At 33.9% G+C, this 15,693-nt stretch overlaps 1 long non-coding RNA gene across 1 annotated transcript; it reads right to left on the reverse strand.

Moving 5' to 3' along the window:
- Positions 1 to 490: 490 nt before the first annotated feature.
- LOC132107193 (uncharacterized) lies at positions 491 to 3,988 on the reverse strand. Its single transcript, XR_009424246.1, has 2 exons — positions 3,772 to 3,988; positions 491 to 635 (listed from the first exon to the last, which is right to left on the reverse strand). It is a non-coding gene; the product is annotated as an uncharacterized LOC132107193 (long non-coding RNA).
- Positions 3,989 to 15,693: the final 11,705 nt, after the last annotated feature.

Here is a 15,693-nt window from a genome sequence, read left to right on the forward strand (position 1 = left end):
TTTTAACAAATAATAAATACAATTTGCTCAGTTGTTAATGTTATTAGATGCAGAGACAAAGCACCATCAATTGAACATTATAGACCATTAAAGAACATTATAATGAATAAATAAAATAATAAATAGTTAAATGAGTAAAATTAAATATGAATCAAAATTGTAAGAATAAAATAAAAAATAAAAGTAACAAATCATTTTAAGAAATTATTTTAAATAAATAATATTAAATATAAAATGAAAAAATAAATTATATAAAAAAATCAAAATATTACAAATACAAGTTATCAGATGCAAAGACAAATCATAAAAACTGAACATTATATGTAATTACACAACACTACCATAACTAAATCTTACATTGTTAAATTACACAAACCAGAGAAACATTACCTCAAACAATGGTGTGAGTTTGGAGCAGGTTTTGTTTGTTTATTATGGATAAAGTCTTCAGAAAACCTGTCATTACTTTTTGATTCATTTTTTTTTTGAAAAACACACACCAAAAGTAACAAAAGTTATTTCTCTTTCGACAGGCTGACAACTATCTCATCCCCAAACTCCTCTAACTTTCACACAGAACATGGATTGAGGCTGTTGAGATTTCTGCACTGGGATCAGCTGTGCTGAAGGTCTCACTAGAGGAAAGACAAAAACAAATGGAAAAAGTTCCAAACAAGAAGAAAAAAACACTCAGGGTCTCAGTGATAGTCACATGAAAGTACAGCGCGGCCTGAGAAAAGAAGAGACAGTGTTATTGAGACAACAGTAGACAGCTAAGGTGAAAAGAATGCGGCTGGAAACACAGGTATTGATTTCTACCACAACCGAGCACAGTCAATGCATTAGGTATAATGAACTAGCAACTAAGAATCTTTTTTGTTTGTTTATTTTTACAGAATTGAATCTAGGTTATAGATGAATAAATAAATTAATTCATATATAAATACACTACAGTTAAAAAAATTTGGAGTTGGTAAAAAACTTTTTTTTTATGTTTGTGAAATCTCTTACACTCACCAAGACTGCATCTGATGAAAAATACAGTACAAATAGTAATTTGCCAAATATTATAACAATTTAAAATAACTAATCACTCAAATAATTTTCTATTTGAAAATATTTTAAAATGTGATTTATTTCTGTGATGTGCAGCTGTATTTTCAGCATCATGACTCCAGTCTTCAGTTTCACATGATCTTCAGAAATCATTCTAATATACTGATTTACTGCTCAGGAAACATTTCTGATTATTATCAACGTTGAAAACAGTTGTGCTGCTTCATATTTTTGTAAAAAATAATAATAATAATTTCTGGATTCTTTTAATGAACAGAAAGTTCCAGAAAGACCAGCATTTATATGAAATAGAAATCTTTTGTTTCATTATAAATGTCTTTACTGTCGCTTTTGATCAATTTAATGCATCCGTGCTGAATAAAAGTATTAATTTATTTCAGTAATTATCCAATTTAAAAAATCCTTGAATGTTAATGAATATATCATTATTCATAGCTAATTCATGTTTGCTCATACATCATCAACTAATGTCAATTTATACAACTTAATACACATAGAAATAAACATTAACCAACCAAAATTAATAAATGCTGTAAAAGTATTGATGATTATTTTTATAATTTGTGGTAGCTTGCCTGTGATAGTAGTAGCCACAAATCTGCTGTTTGATTCACCAAAAATGAAGAACCGGAAGAAACACAAAGCATTTGCGGAGCAGCCATCTGAAAAGTGCTCTCGCAGGCTTTTGTGCTGATTAAAAATTACTGGAGTACGAGCATCTCCTTCAGTGATCCAGGAACAGGCAACAGCGATTCCATTTCACATGGCGGTGATTTTCATTTCCTAGAGAGGGGGAGAATCCCCGAGGAATAACAGCGCTCCTCTGGCAATGACAAGTTTGACAGCTTCAGCCACAGAGACAAAGACAGGACAAAAGTGGATAATGAGTTCTTCACATCGGGGGATTCCTGCGGCTGAAGATGCCAGTGAGTCAGAGCCACACAGACGGACGGCAGGTTCCTCCTCCAGCACCTGATGGTGGCAGCTGCTTTTGCACCGACATGTCCTCACATGCCATTCCAACACTCTGCCATGCTGTTCCTGACAACAAACACAAAAACCAGACAACTCAACACAGTTTCTGAGATGAGCTGGGTTAACTCCAGTATGGGGGAGAGAGTGAGAAACTCAGATTAGCTACGCTACTTAATCCAACTATTTATTGTAGTAGTGTTAAAGTAGCTCAGGTTTAAACAGAGGGGAGCTTTTCCAGATAGAAATGAGTATATATATATAGTATGTCTTTGAATTTATCAAAAATATAGTAAAAACCTTAATATTGTGAAATATTATTACAGTTTCTATTTTAATATATTCATTTATTCCCATGATGTAAAGCTGTATTTTCAGCATCATTACTCCAGTCTTCAGTGTCACATGATCCTTCAGAAATCATTCTGATATGCTGATTTGCTGCTCAAGAAACATTTCTTATTATCATCAGTGTTAAAAACAGTTGTGCTGCCCAATATTTTTGTAGAAACCTGCTTTTGACTCGTGGGGTTTCGTCGTGTTACTTAGTATTGTTTCTTCAAAGTAATGCTAAGTATTCTAAACAATAAATAAATTATGTTACTCAAAAGGTAATTAACTTTTATATTTGTTTACAATTTATTAATCAATTATTTATTAATTTGTATTTTATGAAACACTGTTTTCATTACTTGAAATAAAGATGAAATAAAATAAATATTAGAGTTAAAAAATGTAAACTGAAATAATTTTTCCTCGACAACTATCTGAAACAAAACCTGAAGTACTAAAATGTCTAAATATAACACTGAAATAAATATAAATCTAAATAATAATATAGAGCTAAATATAAATGAGACTAAAGCACATAAGAAAATTGCTAAAACCTAAACTAAAATGTAAATAAATAAAAAAATGTTTCATCAAGATATAAAATCTAATTAAAAAAATAAAAAATATGATAATAGTGTATAAATAATATTAATAACAGTTATACTTCATATGTAACTATAATGTGCAAAAGCTTGATTTTTAGGTTGATTTCTCCAAAAAGCGTTTGTTCTCAACCTGTATCCAAAAATAACATTATTTCAACTAATGGCATGTGATTTAGTCTGTTGGACCGACCGATGGAAGACACAGGGAGCTTTTGAGAATATGTATGAAAATAATCAGAATTTCGCATGTTTTATGATGCTAATGCATAGAAATCAGACAACTCATCTATAACAAAGATGTTCCTTCAATAAAGTTTCATTTTCAAACACAAGTAGCTTGGGAAGCCACCAAACTTTCAAAGCAGCTTAGCAAGTAAACCTACAGTAAGCTAAAATGCCGGCTGTTGTCCACAGAGAAATCAGTGCTCATTTGAAAATTGGCCCCAGTTCAGATGGACTGACACATATCTCGGCTGATCCGTCCTTCCTTATGGACTGCGTGTCACTTCATACGGGGGATTTTCCACTCAGCCGAGTGGATTTTGCATCATTTGTTGTCAGTTCGCTTTGTTTGTGTGAGGTGAGAGAGGACATGCATCTACGATACACGCTAATCTCCGTCTCATCAGAGCGACGGGTGCAAGGCATTTATGGCAGATGTCCATTAGCAGCCGATCAGCAGGGTCTGTCTCCTCAGGGGCCGTGACAGGTCTGAGTGTGTGTGTGTGTGTGTGTGTGTGTGTGTATGAGTGAGAGAGAGAGAGAGAGAGAGAGAGAGTATTACGGATCTGGTCCTGTGGATTTCTCCCTCGCCCCACTCGGGCGTCTCGGACACAAGCTGCTGTCCTCCCCCCCGCCTCTGAGATCAGGAACCCACTTATCCAGCCACGCCATTGTCTAGTGTGTCCACACACATCTGTTATGCTTGGGCAACACCGCCACTGACAGACAGTCCATTGTTCCTGCGGCCGGTAGGAGGACGCAGTCACAGTTTGGGGTAATTGGCGCTCCTAATTAGTTCAAGACACACAAACGCAATTGCTTTTTAATTAAACGCCATCCAGCCTCTAATGAGCAATCAGTGTCAACCAATAAAAAGAGCAAACGCATGCACAGTCACAGTTTTGAAAGCGGGATAAAGTAAAATGTGACTGCAAAAGTCACTAGGGTGTTGTTATGCAGGTATTTTGGAATGTTTGTGTGTTACTACATGGTTGCTATGGTCTTCTAGGTGTCTGTCTTTTCAAACATTTCACAAACATCCTAACAAGAGTAGATTCGAATGCATAAGTAATCTAAAACATCTTTGCATCTGCTAAAGCATCTGTTGAATGGTGTTTTAAGAGGCATTTTAGAGAAGAATTGCAAATTCCGTGCCAGTTGAGTAAAAAAGAAAATATAACTGGAGGCATAGATTCAGTCAATGGGAAAAATACAAAAAGAAAAAGGAGTCAGCACACCAAGCAAATGCAAAGTTCATGGTGCATTGAACAAAAATTGATTACTTATTATTACAACAAAAACTAAAGTGCACTAACAAAAATGTGACTCTGCACACACACACACACACACACAAAGCAAATGTTTCACTCGGTACTGGACTTCCTTCAGTGCTAAAAATTACAAAAGTGGTTAACAAACATTTAAGAAAGTCAAGGCACAAATGGTGTAAAATAACATCTCCCAGAAGAAAACGCATAGAAGTGCATGTAAGCATGAGCAATATTAACAGTGATGCGCTACTTACCAAAAAAAAAAAAAAAAAACTAATAGATTAAAGAAAAAATAAACATTTTATTCAGCAAGCATGCATTAAATTGATAAAAATTGACTGTAAAGGCATTTATGATGTTATGAGAGATTTATATTTCAAATAAATTTCAAATTAGATTTCTATTTCAAATAAATGCTGTTCTTTTAAACTTTATATTCATCAAAGAATCCTGAAGAAAAAAATGAAACAACTGTTTTCAGCATTGATAAAAATATGAAATGTGTACTGAGCAGCAAATCAGCATATCAGAATGATTTCTGAAGATCATGTGACACTGAAGACTGGAGTAATGATGCTGAAAATTCAGCTTTGACTCACAGGATTAAATTACATTTTACAATATATTCAAATAGAAAAAAAAATATTTGAAATTGTAATAACATTTCACAATTCTACTGTTTTTACTGTATTTTTAATCAAATAAATATATGGTGAGCATAAAATACTTCTTTTTTTAAAAAACATTTAAATCTTTTGAACATTTGTGTATGTAAAGAAAAGAGAAAGAAAGAAAAAGGGAGAGCGAGGCTGGTCTTAATCCCAAAATGCCGAGATGTCCCCATGTTGCCATGGATTCTGTAACCTGATAATGTGAACAGACTGTACCGTCACTGTGGGAATATGGACGGCTTTCACCTCATCTCACAACTCAGGTCCTCTCTGAACTCCCTCTGGGCCGCTGGCTGACACAGACCTGCTAATGATGACGGGAAGCGTAACCTGTAGATGCTAGAGGGAAAAGAAAAAAAATCAGAACTCCATCTGTACCCAAAATCACAGTTAATGCATATCGAGCTTTACAAGCTACTTATAATTTAACATTTAAGCTACCTGTTACTAACTAAAAGTAAATAAAGAGAATAACTCTGTATCTTTTTAAATATATCAGATGATGTCATTTATTTTATTTATTATTATTATTTTATAATCAAACAAAAAGCAATGAAGACATCAGCTGGAAAGGCTGTATGAACCTTGAGCACAAACACACTGTACACTAAACACAACTAATAAAACTAGAAACACTCATATACGAACAAATAGGCACAAACAACAGCATTTATCTAAATGAATCACTGAATTATTCATATGCATGATCCAAATGAACCAATTCACCAAAATCAACAGGCTGCTCACAGACAGTCAAAAATAATATAGCAAAATAGCTAAATCTAATGATATTAACCGGCTTTTTGCAATTCCCAAGAGTCAGACATGTTGAAACAGTACCAGGCTGAACAAGCATTTCTTGGACTAGTCTCCAGATTTGCCACGGTTCATGGCAGCATATCTTTGGAACATATCGAAAAGTTTTGTTTGAGCTATAGTCACTGTATGATTTGCAAAACAGACCAGTCTGCCTATACTTAACTACGAGCTCTTTTTCCAATGCTCAACCACATCAGAAAGTGCTTCTTAAAAGGGTCATTAGATGCTTTGCTGCACAGATTCAGGTTGTGAAATGTAGTGTTACTGCAGTCAGAGGACTGTTTTGACTTTTTATTTGAATGTTATGTGCATGGTAAAGTTTTGTATAAAAACATTTAAGCCTTCAGTGTGCAGTTTAACATATTTTGAGCACATACCTGGCAGCTGTTCACAGAATCAGTGACGCACTTCTCCAGAGTCGGCCAGCAGATATAATTCTTCACCAGCACAGTTGTATTTGGTAAGCCTGGTTGACCAGCACTCAGGAGAGAATTTGTTGGATTAACCGCCGCTTTACTAGTTCCCATTCTTTAGTTCCCTTCAACAAAGAGCAAGCGAAGTGTAAATCCTGGAATGGAATGTTGATAAAATTGCAAATCCTTGAAAATTCTACAATTCTTCGGTTTCCCGTGGTTATTCCGGTCTCCTGGATCTCTGAGACCGGCATGAAAAATAATGTTTTTACAGCCTTTACAAAAAAGTTCAAGTACCTACTTAATGATATATGTATTATATAATGTTAAGTGAGTAAATAAAACCATCTTTTGAGCATTTTATTGTGAATATTTGCAAATAAATTAAAACATTTATAGTGTTTCACATTTTTCCAAAATTGGTGAGATACTTTCCACTCAGAAATTGTTAATAAATTTGATAAATGATTTGAGAGAACAGTTAACAAGACATTGAATTAAACATGCAATTTTGAAGTAGAAAGACTAAAACAGCACTTTTTGTTTAATTTACAACGTAAAAAAAAAATTCAATGTTTGTTTTAGCTGACAATATAACTGTAATCTACGAATGTACAAAGTGATTATGCATTTAAAAAAAATTTGAAATATGTTTTTAAAACCTTAAAACATATAATTTTGAGACGATACAGTTTATATATTCTTCAGAATGAACATACCTACATAAAAGTTCAATAAAGAGGTAATATTTTCATCATAATATAAATCAAGCGACTGACTGAATGGCGTTATCTCAAAGTTTGTTCTCAGGAGATTTGGGAAGGAAAATAATTCTCATGACAAATTGCTCAGGTGAGGCGATGCTACAGGTGTTGAGGTCAGCGAAAGGTCCAGGTGACCATCTGTGTGTGTGACGGCTCGCAGAGATCAGAGAGGATGTGAGAGAGGAGTGTGTTCAACCTGAAATCAGCCAAGATTAAAGCCAAAACAGCAGCATCGTGCCAACACTGAGAAGAAAGAGAAAATACACACTGGAGGAGACTGACAGAGTGATACAATGTGACAATATGAGAGAATGGGTAGAGAATAGATAGAACGATAAACTGAAAGACAGAACAATAACCACATAGATAGATAGATAGATAGATAGATAGATAGATAGATAGATAGATAGATAGATAGATAGATAGATAGATAGATAGATAGATAGATAGATAGATAGATAGATAGATAGATAGATAGATAGATAGATAGATAGATAGATAGATAGATAGATGACAGACAGACTCTGTTAACTGATCTTCACATCTCTGATCAAAGGTTTTGGTGTGTGTTTCTCTTCTAATCATTGATCTGTGTTTTTTCCTCGTTCATGATACTCATGTCTGTTCAGTATCCGGATGTGTTTGTTCTGGACATGAATCTGCCAGCAGAAAAGTCCAGATCCCATAAATACTCGTTCATAACATTAAGAGCGTGAGCTGTAGTGCATTAAAGTACAGAGAGACGGGAGGGAGGAGAGAAGCTGCACTTGTACATTAACGTCCTCTGGGTTTTGTCAATACTAACCCAAACCTACATCACTCACCTACTCACACCACTGTGTTTTTCTTCTTTGTAAAAAGACAATGTGTGTGGAATGAACTTAATGGATATTTTAGTGAAAGATCAAACCATTTGCACTACATTCTTGGACAATGTGACTATATAACACTTGATATAAACAGGGCGCCTGGAGCCAATCTAGATAAATAATTCATAGATGCACACAAACTCATATTTGTGCACTGATGGGTTTTCATTCACGATGTGAATAGAGTAAGTGAATGGAAGTAGTCACATTAAAGCAGTGGCAATATTTCATGTTCACAATCAATATTGCAGGTTACAGTACAGATGGAAGAAGTAAAAGTTTTTTTACTCATTGTTTTCGTGGTTTTGTAAAAGGCAAAGCCAATTAGAGTTGAAGCTCCTGGATGTTTTCTGCCCATGGGGAGGATTGTATTTAATCCAGGCTTTGGCGAGATCTGAACATAATCTCCAGATTAAAAACACAAGCTTTAAATTCAGGCCTCTTTTTCACGGCCCAACGTTACCAATCAGTAAATATTCAATAATGCACTTACACCACAACACTATGCATTTATATCTATACACATACAAATGGGTGACTAATGGGAAATGAAATATTTAATATTTTCAAAATGTAAAACATTTATTAAACGTCTTTTTGTTTTTCCTGTATGTATATAAATAATACACACACACACATATATATAAACACATATATGCATATACCAAAACTTCATCACACTAAGGATGTCCTTATTTTAGCTCACACACTGTGAAACTTATGTATCTGAGGTCATTCAATGTTTGTCCTTCCTTAAGCATCTGTGCACACACACACGCACAAACACACACACACACACAGCATAAATCAGGGTAGTTAAACACTGTGTACTTTTACTACAGCTTCTGTAAATACCTGCTGTGCACCTGGATTTAACATGTTAATTTAAAATATAATTAAAAGAAAAGACCTATGCAGGGGACACCAAACAGAGGCTTTGTAGAGATACCCACACTACTTAATAAATAAATGCATAATGATGATAAGGAAAAAACAAAAATGGAAAACATACTGGTAATTGTTTGCCCAAATGTTTTCTATTAATTTTACAGACCTTTCCATAATCCTAAAACATAACAGAATGAAGTGCAAACTGAAAATAAAGGTAAAACACCTGTAAAACATCAATAAAGAGAATTCCCTCATTCTAATACAGTACATTGTGCCATTTTTGGCCATCGAACATCTTGCTATATAACGTAACAATATTTTTTTTTTTTTTTTGCTTGCTGTTTACAAACATTTCATTTACAGATATAAGAATCTTGCATATTTGTCTGATCAGTATCCATTTTGAACTGATGCGTAATCTTTAGATAATCAAAAAATGCTACAATACACTGGCAGGAAGTGACTTCATCCCTAAAATGTGTTTCATGTTTTAAAATCTAAACTAATAGGTTAAATTTAGCAATATAATTTCATATGCCTGACCTCACAGATATGAAGTCAATCAGATATGAGTCAAGGTTATTATTGTCAAAAAGACATCAAAATTACTAAAAGTTTACCTAAAATGAAAGAATAATATAAAAAATAATATCCAATTCAAATTATTAACACAAAATATAATCGTATATCATTGATATTAAAACAACAGTGATATGTGTCACTGTCATTCATTATAAACTCAATAAGAGAATGTTACTAAAAAAAAAGTCTTCATAATCTTTCATTATATAACTTACAACTGCCTTCATAAAAGTCTCTGTAATGTGACTCTATAATATTTCTATAATATAAAGGAAGACTCTGGGAATAAGACCTGTTTGCAGGTTTAGGACGCTTGGAGAGTCTGTCTGGCTGCACTTTTGAGCGCTAATGGCTAATGAATAGGCAGCACCTGGTTCCTCCATGCAGCAGCACCGCAGGTTCACAGGAGGAGCTGCTCATGATGCCAGAGATCTGATCTCTGCCAAACCCTGATAGCATCAGACCGCCTGTGTCCCCACACCTCCACCATCCACCCACACCCACACGCAGCCCTGCGGACCCCACTGCCTTCAGCTACATTCATGAGGTGTGGAATCAACCAAGCATCTCTTAAACATTCAGAATTCTTCAAGCACACGGTCAAAGTCACTTGATAAATGTATAAACGCAAACTAAAGGTGAGCTACACTCACAACTAGTAATTACAGGGTATGTCGCACGCAAGTGCACAAAATTACCAAAACTGTCACATGTGAATATATTGTGCTGTCCATGTGAACAAAAGTAGTTTTTATGGTAAACTTCAACATGCTGTGAAGTATTTTCCAGATTTTCTTTTTAGTTACAGCACCCCTAGTATTGATGAATTTATTTTGTTGAAGTATTTTACTTGTGTTCAGTTGCTGTAGGCCAATAATATGTCATTAAACTACTTCAAAGCAATTGCAACAGTTACAATGAATTCTTTTTATTTACAGGTAAGATTTATTTATCTGAATGTTCAATAAATAAATGCTTACTACCTTATATACTATTCATATAAATAAATAAATACACTGATATATATATATATATATATATATATATATATATATATATATATATATATATATATATATATATATATATATATATATGTTATACTTGTATACAGTGATTTAACTATATTTTATTTATATATAATTTATAATAAATAATAGTTATTAGTCACATTTTATATATTAATATGTTTAATTTCATTTATAATAACTAATTTATTGAACATTAAGATATATTTTTGTTGAACAACAGAACTAATTGAATTTTTGATTTATTATCATCATCTACACATATATAGATGATTTTTGCTTTTATTACAGTAATCAATGTAGTAAATCTTTTTTATACAAATAAAACGGCTGAGGTCTTCATGACTTTGTGTAACTGTTAATGTGCCAATACTGTGATATTTAAGGGGAATCAAGTATAACACATGAAGAATCTTATAAGGGTGTATCCCTCTTAACCTCTCATCATCTATAATAGACATTTCCACAGGGAACGGGTGCAGCAACACACCCTTAAACCAGGGTTTCCACTGCATTATCCCATGAGCTTCAATCCATGCTGGAGAAGAAACCAGTCTGCCAGCTAAGGGATCAGATCCAGAACTTGTCTTTTCTGAGGGGCCACATTTCACATGGGATTGTGCTTTTGACAAAAGGAGCGGTTTGGGATGGCACACAGCCAGACACTTTGAACCGGAGCCAGGTGCATGTTGGGATGCTTTAGACAGGGTGAGAATGAAACTTGCTGCGAAAGCAGGTTGAAACAACCACCAAGGACATGTAGTAGAAGCACTGAGACTCCACAGTCTGTGTTGGTCTCTTGTGTCATTACAACTATTAACATGTTAAAACAATAGCAACACTCTGGGTACCAGACTCAGGTTCAGAAATGATGGATCGGATCTCTAAGGAGATAAAGTGAGATGTAACTGTGAACGACAGGCCAGGTTTGATCAAATCCAGACAGATGGAAACATGTGCTTGAAAATATTTGCTATCAGCCGGATGTGATGATTCAGATATGATGGTGGTAGAAAAAGAGGAAGTAAACTTGAACAACATCACCACCTGGTGTACACTCAAGGGTGTGAATAAAAGATAAAAGGTCAATTACACATTACAGTTTTTCTCAGTCACTTTGGTGCATTTCTCAAATTAGAAATGAAATTCTCAAAACTACTTGTACAACTTCCACATCATCTAGTCATTTATACACATCATAAAACCAGTTTCTCATTCTTTTGAACAAGTTGCGATAGTGACTCATGCATTTAATGACTTATATGATGAACTAAAGACTAGATGTTTTGAGGGGTAAGACTATTGCACAGAAAACTGTATAATACATTTTGAGCAACATGACATTAACAATTGATAATGTAGGAAACCGCAGCTAAATGTGCTTAATCAATTGAATGAATGTACAAAAGCAATCGCAACTTGTTCAAAAGAATGAGAAACTGGTTTTATGATGTGTATAAATGACTAGATGATGTGGAGGTTGTACAAATAGTTTTGAGAATTTCATTTCTGATTTGAGAAATGCACCAAAGTGACTGAGAAAAACGGTAATGTTCCTTATAATATCTAAATGATTAGCTGATAAATAAATATATATTATACACATATTCTGCTTTTTACAAATTGAACCATTTAAATTACATTTGTTTAAATAAATGATATTGTTACAGTTTACAGTTTATTAATGTTATTACATTACATATTATATTTATTATTATATATTATTTACAACTATGTTTTAAAAAATATGTTTCCTTTGCTCACTAAGGCTGCATTTATCTGATCCAAAATTCCATAAAAACAGTAATATAGTGAAATATTGCTAACATTTTTGTTATTGCTAATGTAGGATTTAATTTATTTCTGTGATCAAAGCTGTATTTTCAGCATCATTACTCCAGTCTTCAGTGGCACATGATCTTCAGAAATTATTCCAATATGCTGATTTGCTGCTCAAGGATGCCATTTATGTGCAATAGAAATAGTTTGAAATATTACAAATGTTTTTACTAACACTTTTGATCAGTTTCATGCATCCTTGCTATATAAAATCAGTCATTTCTTATCTAAAAACAAATTGTGTGTGTGTAGCATATATCTGATTATAACATATTTTGTGACATTTTTTAAATAGTAGATATATTTCATTTCACTAGTTTCACTACAGTGGCATCAATCTAATTAACCTAAATTACAATAATGTAGATGATCTAAGAAGCTGTGTTGCAAATAACCACACAGACTGAACTAATATCTTTATTCAGAAATGATATCTTGCAAAAAGAAGGTCTATCTCTGCAACAAAAGTCAATAGTTGCTTCAATATCATCAAACCAAGGAGAAGCAGTGTTTGAGAAAGCACACTATTGTTCAGCCCTGGCTGCTTAGTAGTGTACACTTAGAGGTCACTAAAAATAACATACTGAAGGATGACAATGCATTATTAACGGTTTTCTCTCGCTGTGTGTCAAAAGTGTTATTAATAGAGGAAGGCTTTGATTAACACTGTAGGGCAGAAGGTCACAGAGGTCAGGAAGAAATGTCTCTGGCATCAGTTTTGCAGTTCAGGAGCATCTGAAGGTCAAGCTCTTTCTAGAAGAATCTCAAATGAATGCAGAAAGACATGTTTTTGAATGCATCAATTAAATAAATATAAAAGAAAGAAAAAAATCCCACAGCACTTTTGGCAACATTGTCGCATTTTAAAGAGATTTCGATGTCTAGGTGATATAAATTGTAACTTGTTAAAGTAATTAGAGGTTAATCAGACTCACTTAGCTTTCACACTGTAAATTACTTCTACAATTAGATATTATCAAAAGAGCTAAATTAATTGTGACCACTAGGAGGCAATAAACGTCCACCAAAAAATGCATTCTGTAAAAGTGAATAAATTAACAAACTACATAATTTAATAAATATAAATATCATTATTTCAATAATTGTATGAACTATTTAAAGTTATGCTATATTTTTTTAAATAATAATAAAGGATTATAAAACAAAAGCAGTTGCTTAAATATAATGATTATATTCATGTTCAATTACAGTAATTGTCTATAATCATTATTTAGAAATAATTTCATTATGATGTGCATTTTGCCTTATGATTGGTAAACAATCAAAACATATATATCTAATGCATAATTTCAGTCATCCAAAATTCTCCAGCCAATCATTTATTATGATGTTCCAAATACTAAATGCTAAAAAGCTGTCTATAATTAAATTATACTTTCCTAAATCGACGCAATAGTGTAAGTATTTTTAGATAGATAGATAGATAGATAGATAGATAGATAGATAGATAGATAGATAGATAGATAGATAGATAGATAGATAGATAGATAGATAGATAGATAGATAGATAGATAGATAGATAGATAGATAGATAGATAGATAGATAGATAGATAGTCTTTATGTTTATTTTCTGTGTGGGTTTGCCTTTCGATGTGAAGGTGGACACAGTTAATGAGTAAAATACGTTCAGCAGCGTCTCGACGACTGATTCTCCAACTCTGAGCCTCATCTTCAATCTCAACAAATCATGTCTGCATCTAATGCAATCAAAAGTGTGGCCACATCTTGACAAATCCAGCAGAAATCCACGTTCACCCAAATGTTTGAATAATTGACACCTTAATGAGGCTAAATTAATTTGCCCCTAATGACCCTGTGCCTAACCAGAAGCACACTTGACATGCTCCTCAAATTTACAGCACAGGAAATCTGTCAGCTTCGGATGGTTTCGCCGGAATACAAGTGTTTGTGGGTTTTAGAGGATTTCAGGTTGGATGAGATGGAAACAATGAAGGAGAGGCTCTTCAGCAAATGATGATGAATTCTGTGTTTTTAAAGCAGGCAGAGATCAGCACGTCAGGAGCTAAACTCTGTGGAAACATCTCACTGCCGGGTTAAGATCTTTTGTATTATCGGTGCAAAATAAATAAATAAAAAATCCATCGCATAAAGGATCATTCAGCCTAATCCTGTGTGTTTTATTCAAGTAGTGTTATGCTGATCTGAAACCATGCATATCCATTCAAGCACTGGGTATACAGCCTGTTTATTATTCAAATTAGTATCAGAATTATTATTGTTCTTATTTTAATCGTTGAGGTTAACTGACTGAAACGCTGCTAATAATTTAGATATTACTTCTTTAAAGCTTGTCAATGAACTTTTCAATGAATTTACATTGATTTATTTTAGCAGACATAAATACTATTCATTTATATTATCAGATATCTGGATAGACTTTAAATGTTTGCTTTCCTTCGTTGCCCTGCATGTTCAAATGTATTGATTTGTTCTGAAGTAACATCAGCCATGAGACACATTATACTTTTTTTGATGTGAACAGTGAAAATACAGTAATCGCCTTGAAATACAGTGCAAAAATGTATAAAATATATTAGGCAGCATAAATATAGAGTGTAAATAGCTGTAACAAATTGTGCAAATAGTAATAGGACTTATTTGTATGTGAGCTATTCCTTTAGTTCATGTAAAAAACAGATAAACAGTAAGAGGGAGTAAAAAGACGCTCCTCCAGGTTTAAGGTGAGCTAAAGCCTCTCATATAGACGCAGCTGTCCCTCATTTGTGATTCCCAGGCCTAAAAAGACATTGGTGCTGTAAGCTCCAGGTGTCCGGGGCTCTTTCAGCTCTCCGAGGCTCTGTGAAACCCGCCGCTACAGACCCAGACAAGATAAGAAACACGCTCATTGAGGGGGAGGGCTCATAAAGGGAAAGAGAGAATGAGTGGCAGATGAAAAAGACGAGTGACGTGATGAATCAATGCAATGCGCCACTGCACACAAAACAAAACAGCAGACCCTGCCTGCCACATTCACGTTCAACGAGATATTCACACGCTCGTACACTCACAGCTCCAGTGAGCGCTTTAATGAAGGCCTTTGAATACAACTGCCAGTCTTGCTCAATAGTCATATATCTAGACCCATCTGAAACTACCAGAATGATAAGGTGTTCTAGGTGGTTGTTAAAACATTGCTAAAAAGTTGCAAGGTTGACTCTAGGGTGTTCTGGGTGGTTACTAGAATCTTGCATTCTGGGTAGTTGCTAAAGCAAAGCAATAATGTTGCAAGATAGTTACTAAGGCCTATAGGGCATAGGTTTAATTTTGAAACAGCAGAAAAAAACTCCCTCCCCA

The sequence above is a fragment of the Carassius carassius genome, chromosome 27 (assembly GCF_963082965.1).
Source record: "Carassius carassius chromosome 27, fCarCar2.1, whole genome shotgun sequence".
In the NCBI taxonomy this organism is placed as follows: domain Eukaryota; kingdom Metazoa; phylum Chordata; class Actinopteri; order Cypriniformes; family Cyprinidae; genus Carassius; species Carassius carassius.